The sequence below is a fragment of the Canis lupus genome, chromosome 37, assembly GCF_011100685.1.
Source record: "Canis lupus familiaris isolate Mischka breed German Shepherd chromosome 37, alternate assembly UU_Cfam_GSD_1.0, whole genome shotgun sequence".
Lineage (NCBI taxonomy): Eukaryota > Metazoa > Chordata > Mammalia > Carnivora > Canidae > Canis > Canis lupus.
Genome location: NC_049258.1, coordinates 3,638,228 through 3,656,532, shown reverse-complemented (window position 1 = coordinate 3,656,532; position 18,305 = coordinate 3,638,228). Strand labels below are relative to the sequence as shown.

Below are 18,305 nucleotides of genomic sequence, written 5' to 3'. Positions count from 1 at the left end.
CAGGGTCCTGAGATCCAGTCCTATATTGGGCTCTGTGCTGGGCCTGAAGGTTGCCTAAGATTCCCTCTCTCCCTCTCCCTATGTACCCCCTACCGCCCGCCTCCCACTCACATGCTTCTCTCTCTCTCTCTCAAAATAATTAAAATTAAAAACATTAAAATAAATTCATACCTAGAAAATCATTGACTGATATGTGGTACTCAAATTCCTATGCATTTCAAAATTAACCAGGAGAAATCCTCTTCCTCACAATTCTACGTATTTGATTTTGTAATTACTGGAGTATATTTATTTTGTAATGTGTGCCAGACAGTAAATATTTTGTATTCATTATCTTATTTACTGTTTCAACCATCCTATAAAGCAAATATTACTCTCTTTAATAGAAGAGGAAAATGAGGCATATAGAGATTAAATACATTGGGCATTTTGCAAAGCTAGAAAGTTGTAGAGACAGGCTTTTCTGTTGCCAAAGCAAATTGAATTCTTATCTCAACCTTATAACTACACTAAATATATTCCAGAATGCATAATAGCTTACCTTGATTTATAGATAGTTACTTGGGGAATAAAATACACTGTTATTACTTTTCTTGGCTTTTGATTTTCTGTGATTTTTCTGTGGTTTCTGAACTCAATTTTCTGGAATCATACCTACTTATTTAGAAAAGCATTAAACCAAGTAAAAAACACAATTTTCTTCTTTCTTTCTCTCTTCCCTCATTTTTTTCTTCCATTTTCTATTTTAAAAATTCTCTCACTTTGTTAATTACAGATATTTCAAATTTATTTATTGAAGTAATCTCTACACCCAATGTGGGGCTCAAACTCATGACCCCGAGATCAAGAGTTACATACCTCTCTGCCTGAGCCAGCCAGGTGCCCCTAATTACAGATATTTAAAAATATTGATACAGTGTTTGTCTTTCTTGATCTAATAACATAGTTGGAGAGAAAAAGCTTACAAATATTTTATCATTCAGAATCAGTATAAATATAGTAAAGTATAATTAAGGTTGTTTAGTATTGGCTCATGAATATGTAAGCAGATATATGGAAGAAGAGAGACAAAGAATACATGCACAAATATAAAATAAAGTGACTTTTGAGAAGATACCATCAATCATTGAGGAAAGATTGATTATTAAATTAATTTAGCTGTGACATTTCCCCTCTCCCCCCAAAGAAAAATTACAACCATGTTTCTGTTCCAACTAGATAACAAAATAAAACTTTGTATGAATTAGATACATGCAAAAGAATCCTTTAAAAATTTCAGAAGAAAGCATAAGCTTATAACTTTGGAATGTGAATTTAAAACAAAGACAAAATCATAAGGACATTATTGGAAAATGTGATTATGATGAAGTTGAAAATGCCTGAATAGGGAACAAAACCACAACACAAGTCACAAATTTTGAGAGAATTACAGAATAAACCCTACATACAAATGATATAAAAAATAAGATAAAACTGAAAAATCAATAAGGAATATAGCAAATTACAAATATATGTGAACAAGCAAATCATATAAAATAAACTGGAATAAATATATTCAAATATTTTTAGTTTTTATTAGTAATCAGAATTGAAAAATCAGAAAAAATACAACCATGAGGCATCTTCTTGCACCCATAAATTTGGAAAAAAATATATTCTGACTGTTGTACAGGCGTTAGCAAAATGTTAAGAAAGGTGATAAGTTATATTCTAATGGGAAAAAATTGAATCAACTAATTTGGAGAAATATCAAATTAATTTGGTATTTTTAGTTAAATGTGCACATATTCAATTATGCACATACTCAACTATTCTGTAATCCTGCTCTCTACCCTATAGAAAAATTATTGCACACATGTGCACTAGAAGGTGCTGATAAAATATAAAACAGAAGGTCAACCTGAAAAAAAAATAAAAAAAATAAAACAGAAGGTCATATCAAGAATTTGGATTTTTTTAATAGATTTTATTTATTTATTTAAGAGAGAGACAGAGATAGAAAGAGAGCACAAGAGGGATGGGCAGAGGGTAAGGGACATGCAGACTCCCCACTGAGTGTGGAGCCGATGCACCAACTGAGCCACCCAGACACCCCAAGAGTTTAGACGTTTCTAAAAAGACAAAGGTAATTGTGTCCAGCTTTTTCTGTCTAGACACATCAGCTTCACCCCAGATGCTTGCTGTTTGTGGCCACCTGGGAGCCATTTCTATAGTCTCTTGGCCCTGTTTCTCTTCTTACTCCTGTGTTAGCCAACTTTACAACTATATCAGCGGGATTTCATAAAGTTTTTTTTTTCTTTTGCAAAGATATTGTTTCTTAGCCTTTTGTTAGCACTGCAAGTAATGGTTTGTCTACGCTAACCAGAGGTGAAGGAAGAGAATTGGTGCCTGCCTGATTCAGAATAGCAGATAATTGTGAACAGAAGATAATCATTAAAAAAAAAAAACACACACACACACACACACACTGCATTGGAACTTAAAACTAGCTTTTTTTATTATCTAGTTAAAATGATACTCAAACTATGATCCTTACAATCTAAGGATTCTCGTAGCCTCCTTTAGGAAGTAGCTGCCAGGCTTGTGTCACATTCCCATATCCCTGCTTTTAAATGTCTAAGGTATCTGAATCCCCTGGCTTAAAATGGCTGTTGAACAGTTTTAACACCACTGACCCACTCAACTCACTGCCTAAGTTTATGAGGAAGCAGAAAGAATCTAAATGACATGAAATAATAAAAATTAAGTGCATTCAGATTTCCAAGTGAAGAAGGAGGGCAATAATCACATACCACATACTTAGTAGAGATGGGACTATTTAATCCACAGAAAGACTTTTGGAGAAAATGGGACATTGCATTATCTGTGTGGCTGTCATGGACAAGAGGGTCTAGGTTTATTTTTGATACCCAAGCGAAATTAATTACAGATGGGTAGAGACTTTCCTTCCTAATTTTAAGACTTGCCAAGAGTAGATGAATAGTATTTGATGGTGACGGTCGGCCTACTGTTGGGTTTCAGACATTGGCAGCACATTCACTTGGTAGCTATATGATATAGTAGAAATTCTGTGACCACGCAACTTTTTAAAAATGTATATTTATATTTTCTTCTTATAAAATGCGTTTTTCTCATAGAAAATCTAAGATCTCATATCTGTGATACCAAGGAGAAAACTGCTGTGTCTTTCTGAGCTTGAAGAAGAGGATTATATTAGGGAGATTTTGCTTGCAATGACTGAACCTCAATAAATACATACACTGTGTTATTTGACTTCAATAAATACATACAATGATTTTTTTTAAAGTCCAATCCTCTAAACTATTCTATTTCTTTTCTTTTCTTTTCTTTCCTTCTTTCTTTCCTTTTCTTTCTTTCTTTCTTTCTTTCTTTCTTTCTTTCTTTCTTCTTTCTTTCTTTTTCTTTCTTTCTTTTTCTTCTTTCTTTCTCTCTTTTTCTTTCTTTTTCCTTTCTTTCTTTCTTTCTTTCTTTCTTTCTTTCTTTCTTTCTTTCTCTTTCTTTCCTTCTTTTTTTTTTCTTTCTTTCTCTTTAAAGATTTTATTTATTTATCTGAGAGAGATTGAGGGAGAGAGAAAGCATAAGGAGGAGCACAGGGAGCAGGACAAGCAGACTCTGCACTGAGCATGGAGCCTGATGCGGGGCTCAATCCCACGACTCTGAGATCATGACTTGAACAGAAAACAAGAGTGAGATGCTTAATTGACTGAGCCATGAGGCGCCCCTTAAATTTACTTTCTTAAACCTCCATTCTTAGAGTACTACTTCCTTACTTGGAAATACTTAAATGATTCAAATGTGCAGAGGAGAAAGCTCAAAAACTTACTGTGGCATTCAAGAGCTACCACTGGAAAATTACTTTTCTAAAAATATTTACCACCAGTTAGCATCATGAACAGTGCTCCTACACAATAACCCACCCATAGTCCCTCAGAAGAATTTTGTTCTTGCTAATTTCTCTATTTTTACCTCTATGATTTTCTATATTTCTGTCTCTCTTCCCAATCTCTATCTCTTTCTCCATTTCTATACTTAATAATTTCTTTCTTCCCAATCTCTATCTCTTTCTCTCTCTATTTCTATACTTGATAATTCTATACTCATACTCTGTGGGTATTTTCTGCCATTTTTTTTTTAAGAGAGAGCGAGAGTAGGGGAGGGGCAGAGGGAGAGGAAGAGAGAATCTTAAGCAGGCTCCAAGCTCAGAGTAGAGCCTGACATAGGGCTTGATCCCACAATCCTGAGATCATGACCCAGCCAAAATCAAGAATCTGATGCTTAACTGACTGAGCCACCTAAGCATACCCCCTGCTTTTTTTTTTTTTTTTTTTTGCCATTTTTAACTTTTCTATCTGGAGTTCCTCCAGGCTCTTTTCCTGGTGTTTTCTGCTGTTATTCTGTCTCCTTAAGCATTTTATTTTTCTTTCAATGCATCAAATACCACCTAGATGCTGATATATATCTCAAATTTATATTTCCATCCATGACATCACAAAGGAGCTCAAGCTGTCATCTTGTCTTCACTTGGATGTCTCACAGACATCTCATCAAGTGACAAGATAAACCAAAACCACTGAACTCTTGAGTTTCTTCCCCCAAAATGATTTCCTCATAATTATTTCTCCTTTCTGAGAAAGTATCACCAGTCACCCATTTTCTCAAGTCAGACACCTCTATGTCATATGTTTCATTACTACCCAATGTCTAGGTTTCAGAAGACTTCATTTATTTTATCTCCAAAACATATTTGAAATCTATACACTTGTGTGCATCTCTTCTGTCAATATCCTTGTCCAAGAAACTCCCACTGTTGGGAATACTCAACTAGATTTATTTCTAGCTGTTTTATAAAACTATTATTTAAAAAGCATAAAATTAACTCATCTTAAGTGTATAGCTCACTGATTTTTAGTAAATTTACAGAGTTCTAGAACCATCATTAGTATCTAGTTTTAAATATTTCCATCACTCCTTGTTTCCCATGTGTCTATTTGAAGACAATTCTCACTCCTGCCCCAGCTTAGCCAACTATGGATCCTCTTCCTGTTTCTATGAAATTAGCTTATTTTGTATTAAACATAAATGGAATTATGTGTTTTATTTCTAACTTGTTTCATGTATCACAGTTTTTGAAGTTCCTCCATGTTGCCTTTTGTTCATTTTTATTATGAATAGTTTTCCACTATATGAATATGTCACATTTTGGTTGGACACTTGATAATATCCACTTCTGGCTGCTATAAAAATTTATGTAAAAATTTATGTATGATTTGAAGAATGTGGATATGAATATTTAAATACAATTTCTTTGTGTGGATATAGATTTCCACTTACCTTAGGTAGATTCTTAGGAATTCTATTACTGGGTAGTTAGGAAGATTATATTTACCTTTTTAATAAACTGAAAGAATACTTGCCCACATGGCTATACCATTTACATTCCAACCAAGAATACATGAATGATCCAAATCTTACATGTCTATACCAATATTTTATATTATTGTTGTGGGTTGAATTGAGTCCCTCCAAAAACAATATGTTGGAATTTTTACTGCCAGTAACTCGGAATGTGACTGATTTGGAGATGGGGCTTTTACAGAGATAATCAAGTTACAACGAGGATCTTCACAGAGATAATCAAGTTACAATGAGGTACGAGAATGATCCCTAACCCAGTGTGACTGATATCCTTATAAAAAAGGAAATTTGGACACAGGACAGACACACACTGGGAGAAAACCATGTGATGATGAAGGCAGAGATCTAAAAGTGGGGGAAAGACGCTTAGAACAGAATCTTCCCTTATAGCCATCAAAATAAAACAGTCCTGTTGAAACATTGACTTCAGACTTCTAGCTTCCAGAACGTCTAGATAATAAATGTCTTTTTCTTAAGGCACCTGTTTGTGGTACTTTGTTTTGGCAGTCCCAGTAAACTAATACAGTCAGTCTTTTTGATTAGGTGCCGTCTGGTAGGTTTGTCATGATAGCTCATTGCAGTTTTACTTTGAATTCTCCTGATGATTTGTGATATTGAGAATCGTTTCATGTACTTGTCAGCCACTCAAAATTTCTTTAGTGAAACATATACTGAAACATTTGGTCATTTTAAAATTGGGTTGTTTAAAAAAATAAATAAAATAAAATAAGATTGTGTTGTTTGTCTTATAATGGGTTATAATTTTTTTTTTTGGATTTTGGAATACGAATATAGTAGGTATATGATTTGTAATTATTTTCTTCCAATCTGTTGCATGGCTTTATAATTTCTTAATGATGTCATTTTTTTCTGCTGTTTAATTATTTTCACTGTTTTTTTTAAAAACAGCTTTATTGAGGTATAATTGCCATATAATGAATTGGCCTTATTTAAAATGTATAATTTGATAAGTCTAAATATGTAGACACCCATGAAACCATCAGCACAATCAAGATAATTAATTTATGCATCACCCTCCAAATGATTCCTTGTAATCTTTTCATTCCCTAGGCCTGCAACAATGCAAGACAAGTATTAATCTGCTTTCTATTACTATCTATAGATAAATTTGGTCTGTTCAAAAATGTTATATAAATAGAATCATGCAGTGTCTGCATCTTTTTTTTTTTTAACAGGGGGAGAGTAGGTTTCTTTCATTTGTTATATTTTGAAATGTATCCATATAGTTGAGTTTACTGATAGCTTTTTTATTATGGAGTAGTATGCCAGTGTATAAATATACCACAATATGTTTATATTCATGCATTGGTGGTACCCTAAAACTGATATTTTGGTAAACTCAATCTCCAATAATAATAATAATAATAATAATAATAATAATAATAATAAATAATAATAAATAATTCAAAAATTATTTAAAGCTCTGATTTATAGTGCATGTTGACTTTCATGTTATAAAATGTCTCCAACATGGTTTACTTCAGCTGGCTAGCAAAAGTTCGGAATACTTAGCTTTCATGAGCTAGTAGGAATTGCTTCCACCACACCATGGTACACTTCCAGCTGCATCACATGTATTTAAGATGGAAATGGTCCCCAATTCCAGCTCTAAAATACCGATAAAAAGAGCAATTATACTTTATAGCTGGCTAAATAAGAATAAATAAGAATTAAAAAATACAGCTTTTATTTTATTTATTTATTTCTCACAAAAGCATACAGCCTTCAAAAGCTTCAGGCAGCCAACCTCTAACAAGAAAAAGAGTTGGTTTTGAGATGAAGCATACATTCTATATGGAGAGATGGCTAGAGAAAGTGAAAGTCTAAATGAATCCTTGCCTGAAACCCACATTTACCCAGACTTTCAGTTCTATGCCCCAATAATTTGTCCACACTGTTTAAAACAGTTTGGAGTGTATTTTGTGACATGGCCAGTTGAAAAATTTCTATAGTGACAAATTCTAAGATGCTTTGCAGGGTAATGTTGATATTACCGACTATATTTTGAGGCTTACTAAAAACTGGACATTGGATCATCATGCATGCTTTTTTATGATATAAAAGTTGTGAAGGGAGATTTTGACATGCTTCAACTTTAGAAATTGAAACCTTATTACCCTTTCATATGATCTGGTTCTTGCATTAAGATTTGGTTTTTAGAATCATGTTTTTAAAATGAGGTTTATCCATTTGGAAATTGAAAGCCAAGAAGTAAACTTTTTCTTTAATGATTTTAAATAATTTAACTTTTCTTAAATTCAAAATCGATATTAACAAAACAACCCCCCCAAAAAAAAAAATTTATATTTAATTGTGGAAAGATTTCTGGATAGGAAGGAATCAGCATGAGTTAAACCAGATAGATGACAAAGAAATAAATACAGATAAATGAAAAACTGTTATAAAAATGACTCCTTCTTTTATAAAAGGGGAAAGTTTAAAATTTATGAGACCTGGTTATAAATAAATAGCACATATATTCTTATTCAATTGAAAGACTTTCTCTTTAGATTCATGGCCCAAAGTCAATTTTCTCTCCTTCCAATTAAAAACAGATCTGATTCTCATTACATTTTCTATATAAATCTCAGCCCAGAGTAATTTGCCTCTCTTTTGGAAACATCTAGCACTTATTGCAATTATTTGCATGACTTTAATCATTCATTATCTTGAATTGCTATTGTAATCTTGTCTTTTGTTTTCAAATTGATTGTGAATTGCTTAGAAGAGTTGTCAGATTTTCTTTGGCATTCATTTTCATATATTTCATAGTACATAGTAGGTGCTAAGTTTTTGCTTGTCGATTTTAAATATACTTGTTAATCTTTATTAGAGTTTTCGTGAAAATGAGTGGTTTTTTCTTTTTATTTTTTTAATTTTTATTGATTTATGATAGTCACAGAGAGAGAGAGAGAGAGAGAGAGAGAGAGGCAGAGACACAGGCAGAGGGAGAAGCAGGCTCCATGCACCGGGAGCCCGATGTGGGATTCGATCCCAGGTCTCCAGGATCGCGCCCTGGGCCAAAAGCAGGCGCCAAACCACTGCGCCACCCAGGGATCCTGGTTTTTTTCTTTTTAATTGTGACTCTTATAATCCATTTTTCTCCTCCAGTAAAGTCCCATAGATCATAACTGCCAAAACATAGAGAGTATATTTTAAAGGAGACAGAATCTGGTAAATTGATGTTTATAGAGTTTTAGTATTTAAAAAACAGACTTTGAATTCTGTCAACCTCGTTTATCCAACGTCTATAACTATAATGCATGAATGCTATTTTTAAGAATAATCATCTATAATTTTTTGTCCTCATTTTATCCACCCTGTATACCAGTATTCTTTTATATTTAAAAAAGTATAAAACAATGGACTTTTCTTAGAGAGTTAATGACATCATATTGAAGTAATATTTTTGGTAATTTCAAGGATATTTATGCATACACAATTTTACCTATTAGTGAAAGAAATATATATTTTTAATCAGCATATGTTGGAAAATATTTTTGAGCCACTTGTGTTCATAAAATTCTTAACCATTTCCTAACCATTTATCACCAGATTCAAATTAAAAGAACTTTTCAATAAAGACTACTTATTTCTCACTATGTATTCATGTGGATATTATCTAAATATTATTTTCCAGAACCATTTTATAGCCTTGAAAATCTCTTACTAAAAATAATCTTTTTTTTATTTCCAAGCCTCTTTTCCCTAGGTATCATCCATATAAGTTCACAAATACTTAAATGTGGCTAAAAATTTCAAGGTGATAGGTTCAATTACAACTTAATGTGAATGATCACCTAAATCTAAAGATGACTGATAATGAAGGGAAAATGTAATGGCATGGAACAATTATCTGTTTATTTTATCCATACAATATACACTGTACAAATAACTTGAAATCTGATCTCTTAATGTGAGAGTTTAGTTCATTAACTCACCACATTGACTACACAAATCTGATCCAGGAATACGCTAGGGAGAATCATACAGTAATGCATATTACAGTGATTTGCTGTCAAGCAAAGGGAGGTTTTCCTCAATTTTAGCCATGTAACCACACTGTATTACCGCACATGGGGTTCTTCTCAGCATTTTGCCATCTGAAATAAACATGAGGCCAACTCCCATAAAAATGATTTATTTTCTTTTTTAAAGAACATGCTTATCAGAAACTAGCATACTATAGTATGTTGAAGAGGAAGCATAGGTTTCATTTCCAGTAAGAATGGAATAATCCACTCTGCCTTATTATATTTAAGCTAAGCTTTATAGAAAATATAGAATTATTTTTTTATGGTCCTGTCAAGCAAAGGAGATACAAAGAGAAGGAGAAAAATCCGTGAGCCTCCGGAATTTGATATCACTGTGTTGAAGGTTGTCATTGTTAGGTTATAGACCCCAGGTGTTTTATGTGCCAGAATGCATGTTTTCATGCATACGGATCTTTTTTATTAATAGATATTTAGGGATTTTTCACATTTCCCTAAAAATATTTGGGGACACTCTGTAGGACTGCAGTTTTCATTAAACTGATAAAGAGTTACTGAGTGTATAAGCTTGTGCCCAGAACTTTGCAAGATACTAGGTTTTCAGCAATGCCTAAGACCAAAAGAAAAAGAAAAAAGTCCTTGTCTTTTGTATGCTGTGTAGTGTGATGAACATTATTAGATGAAGGACAGAATTACAAGAGAGGTATGTAAGGAGAAAATATAACAAGATAACTTAATTCAGTCTGAATTGGGAGGAAGAAGTAGTTAAGGAAGCCTGAGAGAAAAATAATTAAGCAAGGACTTGTTGGATGCACAGATATGACAATTCTTTGATTGGTCAAAGTTTAGTCAGATTTCTGAACCATCTCCTAGTCCCATCTGTGTAATTCGTTCTAAAACCCAGTTTTAGCAAGAACCTTGCTAAATCATTTTAACTAGATAGACCCCCAGTCTTCCATATCTGCCCACCTTCCATATCTGATCAGGTTCTCCATCCTTCACCAACCTCTGTGCAACTTCTGATCTCCCAGGCTTGCCTTCAACGAGAATCCTGGTAGACCTGTTTAGCAAGCACCCCATTATCCCTGTTTCCTCCTATATAAGTGGCTCTAAATTCCCACTTGCTCATGCAGTATTTGGGGCTGAGCCCAATCTTCCCCACTGTGAAATCTCATTGCAGGAGTCACTTTACCTATCACAATGGCCTTGAACAAAGTCTGCCTTATTATCTTTAATGAAGAGGGACCAAATGAAGAGAGAACAAAGACGGTTTCAGAGAAAAAAAAGATTTAAAGTCTAGGAATGAAAGGGAACATGGCGAAGTCCTAGAGAGAAAGCCCAGGAAGATATTAAGTGAGAATAGAGAACCAAAAGAGCCAAGCACTAAATAATTTTATAAATCATGTTGAGAAGCTGGGAATACATCCTAAAACAAAAAAATTGAGAGATTTTTTACTGAAAGTTATAATATGATGCTATGTTTGTTTCAACATGTTCTCTGATTTTTTATGAGCATTGCCATTGTACCACAGATTGTATCCAACTCTTCCAGTTATTAGTTTTATTAGTTGAGAATCTAAAAAGCTTTGTTAGTCACTGACTTTCAAGATATACATTTAAAAGGAATCATGCCAGGTTGAATTTCAGGTCCTGTATTTCTGATGCTCTCTTTAATAGTGTATTAGCATCCTAGAACTGCTATAACAAAGTACCACAAACTGCATGGCTTAAAATGACAGAAATGTATTATCTCACATTCTAGAGGCTAGAAGTCTGAAATCAAGGTGTTACCAGGGCCATGCTCCCTATGAAACTTGTAGAGGACTTCTTTCTTACCTCGTTCTGGCTCCTTGTCAGCAATCTTGGCTGTTCCTTAGCTAACAGACACATAATTCTAATTTCAGTCTTCATAGTCACATGCTGTTCATCCCAGGTGTTTCTGTGTCTTTACATGACCATCTTCTTCTAAGGGCATCAGTCATGTTGGATTTGTGCCCATCCAACTCTAGTATCTTAACCTAATTGTGTCTGCAAAGATCTCTTTTCAAATAAGGAACATTCAATAAGTCAAGGTACTTTATATTAAGACTGCAGCGTATCTTTTTTAGGGGGACACAATTCGACTCATAACAGTAAGACCATTATATCTATTCATACTGTTCTTGATCTATTGTGACTATAATAGCTACTATATAGATGTACCACGTTTCAGTTTTAGAAAGACTGCTTGGACAGGAGCTAGAATGTCTTATATTACAAACTATTGGATATATGACTAGAAACAATGAATCCAAGTAGCATAAAAAGTGTTTGTTTTTTTAAATCCCCTCTCAGTCATGCTGAATTTCATGATAATTATTGTAACATAATTAATTGCAAACATGTGAATGGTATTGTAAACATCTAACTAAAGTAGATTATAAACATTATGGGTGGGATAATGTTGAAAGAAAAATATTGGCTTATAAATTTGGAATGGAAATGACATTATTTTATAACCTCTATTCATGAGATAAAATGACAATGTAAGGTCGAGGTATATCTGTATTTATGAGTAATATGAAGATTCCTAAACTAGGCGCTATATAGGTAGAATGACATTGAAGAAATGGTGATTAAATTACAATTGTAAGTGTTATTCATTTCAATGACATCTTAAGGACTGTTTTCCAATGAAATATTGTACTTGATGATTAAGGATTTAATCAGAGTTCTTTCCTAACAACATGCTAAGGTTAATGTTTTCATAAAGAGAGTTCTTAGAAAATTTCTTCTGACAGTGGTTTGCTATCCTTTTAGTTTTTTTTAAATAAAAAAATATACAACTATTGGTATCTCATTTATTGCAGAAACTAAAATTCTTACTGCCGAGAAGATTCAAACATATTTTGATATCAAATCTTTAGAGTGGACAAAGGCAACTCTAATATGAAGAGTTGCCATATATCTATATGGAAAATACCATATTATCTCACTCATGTGTGGAATCTTAAAAATAGCAACAACAAAACAACTCATAGATACAAAACAGATTGCCAGGGGTGAAGAGGAGGAGATGGGTAAAAATGAGTGAAGGGAGTCAAAGTACAAATTTCCAATTATAAAATAAATAAGCATGGTGACTGTAGTTAATAACATTGTACTGCATCTTTGAAAGTTGCTAGGAGAGTAGATTGAATAAGTTCTTATCACAAGAAAAAATGGTTGTAACTGTGTCTGTGTATGGTGGTGGATATTATCTAGACTTGTGGTGAACATTTCATAATATATACAAGTATTGAATCATTATATCATACACCAAAACTAAGATAATGTTATGTGTCAATTATGCCTCAATAAAAAATAATCAATGTGGAAAATAATTGAGCTTTTGTGGGTGATATACAAAATTCTTAATTCTCAACTGAAAAAAAAAAAACCTGATTAGTAGTTGTTGATCATGAGAAAAATTGAGTGAAAATTGAACAGACTTTTCATCTAAACTTTGGTTAGAATTCTATCTTTACACCTACCAGCTGTAGCAGACAGGTATCTATGGGTTTTTCTATCTACCTAACTATGTATATGTTTAACCTCCCATCTGTAATGGAGAGATGTTTCCCCATTCCCTTCTGCTTTATGAGTTATCTTATTTCCTTCGTATACCTTGTGTTAAAGTTAGTCAGAGTTATGAATTATTTGTAGCAATAATGATGATGACGTCAATTAAAAAAAACCTATTTGATCACCCTGTTTGGTGCTGGGGAAAGTGTATATACTTGCTAAACTTCAATTTCTTCACCCTTAAAACAAGAAAAGAATATTTACTTTTCAGATTGATTATAAGAAATGAAATTGTCTAAAACTTTTAGGACAATGACTAGCAAGTAGCACATTCTCCAAAAGTAATATTTTCTTCCACACTTCCATCCATAAAAGTCAAGAAAAATACTACTTGTGGGGGAAGCAAAATTCTTATTTTAACTATTTATATACTGTTTGTACATTGCATTAAATCGCAATTATACTCATTGTTTTTCTGGAGAACTCTGACTAATATAGATTTTATTTGATATGACTTGTGGTTTTATAAGATGAAGAAATTTGGGCACATACATGCACAGAAGAGAGATGATATGAAGACACAGGGAAAAAGAGCCACCTATAAGCCAAAGAGAGAAGTTTAAGGACACCAGCCCTGCCAAAAACTTGATCTCAGACTTCTAGGCTATAGAATTATAAGAAAATAAATTTATATTATTTAAGTCACAGTCTGTGGTACTTTGTTGCAGTAGTTATAGCAAACTAATACAGATTTTGGTACCGGGAAGTGGAGTTTTTCTGTAACAAACACCTAAATATGTGGAAGCAGCTTTGGAACTGGGTAATGAGTAGAGCCTAGATGAGTTTCGAAATGCATGTTAGAGGAATACCTTCTAGAAAACTGGAGGAAAGGTGACCTCTGTTACACAGTAGCAAAGAACTCAGCCTAATTGTTGTAGAGCTTTGTGAAAAGTAGTGTTTATAAGAGAGGAATGTGATTGTTTAGCTGAGATTTCTAAGTAAAGCATTGAAGACCTGGCCTTGGTTTCTCCTTGCTGCTTATAGTAAAAGGTGTCGGAAGAGAAATAAATTGAAGGAAGAATTGTGAAACAAAAAGGAACTTGAAGACTTGGAAAATTCACAGTCGATTCATACTGTGAAAAGGGAGAAAGCATGTTCTAGGGAGAACACCAAGGTCGTGTCCTAGCTAATTTGCCAAAGAGATTTTAACTGTGGTTCATGGAACCAATCAATCGCCTTAGCAGAAGCCAAGAATAGAGATGAGATTATTCAGAAAAGAACTGTGGATAACACTGTAGTCTGATGGTTTGAAATCCCTCTGATTTGCATGGGAAGCTAACAAGGTTTTTGAGAATTTTGTAACAGTAGGAACACTTCTAGCTTGACCTGAAGAGGACAGAAATGGGACAAAATGAAGGAAGACTGTTGAACTTTTGGGATTCTACAGGATCATCTAGTAGAGCTCTCTGACTACAAATATGAGTTATTCATCAAGAAAAGGGAAGAAAATAATTTGGTAGTTATAGATAATACTTGCATAATTCTGCATTTCCTCTCAAATTCAAAAGCCACAGTCATCATTCTAGCATTATGTTCTTAAAATTACTTCTCACTAATCTTCCTATTCCTTCCGTAATATACTCTCCATGAAAAAAAAAAAAAAAATGAGAGCATCGATCACAGTATAATATTGAATGGATAAACTTTCAATTCCAAATCCTTTAGTGGGAGCATATCTTTTCACAAATTAAATATAATCTTCCCATCAAGGTCTTTAAAGCTTTCTATGAAGGGCTCATTTCAAATCTAATTAGTATTCTTTTCCTGCTTTGCAATAGTCATGCTATTTCCTCCATAGTGGGGAAATCTATTTACTTTTATTTTTATAGAACCCACTATGTTTCTGTTACTATATCCTACTCCATTCCTGGTATCTTCAACATGCTCATTTATAATGACATAAAATAAAAAGAAATAGACAAATATTAAAACAAAACTGAGGCTTGCTGGAGGGGTGGTGGGTGGAGAATTGGAGTAATTAGGTTATGGGCATTAAGGAGGGCACTTGCTGGGATCCCTGGGTAGCTCAGTGGTTGAGCGCCTGCCTTTGGCCCAAAGGCGTGATCCTGGAGTCCTGGGATCGAGTTCCACGTCGGGCTCCCTGCATGGAGCCTGCTTCTCCCTCTGCCTGTGTCTTGGCCTCTGTCTCAGTCTGTCACGAATAAATAAATAAAATCATAAAAAAAAAAAAAGGAAGGCACTTGTTGTAATGAACACTGGGTGTTACATGCAATTGATTAATCACTAAATTCTACCCCTGAAACTAATAATACACCATATTGTTTACTAAATTGTTTACTAAATTCAATTTAAAATTTTTAAAAAAGCAGTAACTAAGTTCAAGCAAATATGGTTAGTATGACTATTTTTTTGGCCCATTAAGCAAAAGTTAGCTAATGTTTATATAACTCACTGAACACCAATGGTAACATGAAAAAAAATATCCTAGAAACTTCTTGCTTGGATTTAGATTTGATCTAAGTTTAAATTGTGATAGTTTACAAAAAGTGAAAATTTTATTTGGGAGGGTCAATCATTTTTCCATAGGTATATTTATTTACTGAACCATGACCTTAGAAAATTCTGTCACTGTACTCTTTGAAGTACATTTGGTGTTCTGTTGGTTTAGATGCTTTAATAAAATAATATATGAATTATAACCTAGATCCCATGCTTACATAGATATTTTGGAAGGGTATGCTTTATAGAGTGAATAAACTAACAAAAATCTAAATATTAACACATGACTAACATGAAAACATAAAATGTGATCTATATAGTTTATACATATTTTACTGTGTGATTTTTTTTTTTTAACTAAAAGTTCTCTTTAACTAAATCCTACAATGACTAGATTGCATTTAAAAAATAGTGATGTTCAAATTGTTGGATCCCTTAACAAGTTTAATGATTAGGTAAATTCAAGCATCTGGTGCACACTTTACAGGTTTATTAGGTATGTTTGTGAATGCCATGGGATCACAACTTTAAAATTTTAACTTGAATCTATAAATATTAAAATATTAATATTTATTTATAGTGAAGTTGGATGCAATTTTTAACTACTTTTGAACCACTTGTTACATGCATATGGATAAATATTGAACTTGTATGTCCACATATGTAATAAAATTACAAAGATGGGATACCAGCTAAAAGAAGATACAGGACTGAGGTTGTTAGTATATAATAAAGTGTTTTAAGATAACTCAACTTCTAAAAGAAATATATTATTATATTTATATATTTCTTTTAACTGGTGTTCAATCTTTTTTTTATTTGATCTATGAATCTGTGCACAGATTAAATTGCAATCGCAGGGTATATTTTATTTTAAGAACATTTGAAAGTCTATAGATTAGACAATTCAATCCTTAATATAACTTGATGAATTACTCGATGAAGAGAAAGTGTTGCTGTCAAAATTAATAAGCAATTTGAAGCATCGTTGATCACTTTATTTGCCTTATAGATGAATTCACAGTTGAAATATATTTATGATAAGAAAAAGACAAAAATGCTTGTGCATAGTTTATGTTTACAAATAAACTCCTTTATTTAAGTATATAATATTTAATAAATAAATTGACCATTTAGATATTTTCTAATGTATACAGTAATTTTTTTTATTGAAATTGCACAATAATTATAAATATATTCATAAGCAAATGTTCTCAGTCTGGATCAGCACATTAATTATTTTGAGATTTTAATCTCCTGGAAAAGTTCTGTTTATACATACATGCATATATATTTACCCCCCCCCCCCCAAAAATATTGTGGAATGATTCATCACTTTTTTCTCCTCCACTTCCATTTTTCCACACAGGACAGTCGATGCACAAAATTGTTAAGATTTTCTACCTTCCCAGTCACTTGCTGTCTAATTCTCTGTGGCTATCAGTGTTTTGTTCAGTCAAGACTATCATGAAGTACATTCTAGACTCTATGACCCCTTTTAAAGCTGTAAGATAAACTGATTATGTAAACCTTAAATTGGTTAATTCGTACAACACTCCTGTCAGGGAGCAAGAACTCCTGTCCCCTCCAAGCGACAGGAATCAAAATGACATGAGACAAATTAATAGGAGAAAATGAAATTTAATAATTTAGGTCCAGGGAATCCATGCAGATATGGAAATTTCAAAGACAGTCTGACAAAATGAGGCATATATGTTCATCCTGACCTAAGGAGAAGGATAGGGAGCTGGGACTTCAGAGGAGAAGATTGCAATGTTTGAGGAGAGTAAATGTTTGGTAATAGGTGTTTGCCCTGCCATCCAGATGGGTCACTCAGATAAAATTGATCTCTGCTAATAAGCCTTATTTTGGGAAGCCCCCAGTTTAGATTCTTCTGTGTAGTTAAGGGAGGGGCACAAGTTTCTCTTGAGCCCGCAGGGTTTCGACTGGCTTCATGTCAAAATCATCTTCATGCTGGTGTGGCCCATCTTTGGGGGCCTGCCCTCTGCTCTTACATCTGTATCCTTTGAAGATTGATAAATTAACACATGCTCAGCAAAAATCTCAATATAGTTTTAAAACAAAATTCTATGACTTTCTCAACAAGTTATAAAAGCAAGTAATAATGGAGTCTTGATTTTGCATTAGCTGTGTGTCTGTGTATGTATATAGAGTCTTAGAAGCCAGCAAAGCATAATGAACTATTAAAATATCTAAACTGAATCTTTGAAGACACATTTTTAGTGAGTGTTTTTTAGAATAGTCTTCAAGCAGTTTTATTTGGCGAAAGGTTCTGATAAACAATAACGTAAACTATTTTTTCATGAATAGTGTTTACGTTTGTGTTTTAGAATTGTTAAAACTAGAGGTTTAAGGGATGCCTGGATAGCTCAGCAGTTAAGCTCTGCTTTTAGCTCAGGGAGTTATCCTGGAGTTCGGGGATCCAGTTCCACATCAGGCTCCCTAAGGGGAGCCTGCTTCTCCTTCGGCCTCTCTCTGTGTCTTTCATGAATAAATAAATAAAATCTTTAAATAAAAAGCCTAGAAATTTAAAACCTATTTTTATAACAATATATCAATGTTTTTCTGTATTTGGGTCATTTCCTTAGGTCATTTTGCACTTGAATATTCCCTTTTTTTTTTTTTTTTAAGATTTTATTTATTTATTTGACTGAGAGAGGAGAGACCGGGAACACAAGCAGGGAATCAAGGACACTGGGATCAAGACTGGAACTGAAGGCAAATATATAACTGACTGAGCCACCCAGGCACCCCTTGAATAAGTTCCTGAAC

The 18,305-nt window shown here is 33.3% G+C and overlaps 1 long non-coding RNA gene across 2 annotated transcripts in view; it reads left to right on the top strand.

The window, feature by feature from the left end:
• LOC106558316 overlaps positions 1 to 18,305 on the top strand; it is a 185,633-nt gene that overhangs the window by 19,572 nt on the left and 147,756 nt on the right. The window lies entirely within an intron of this gene.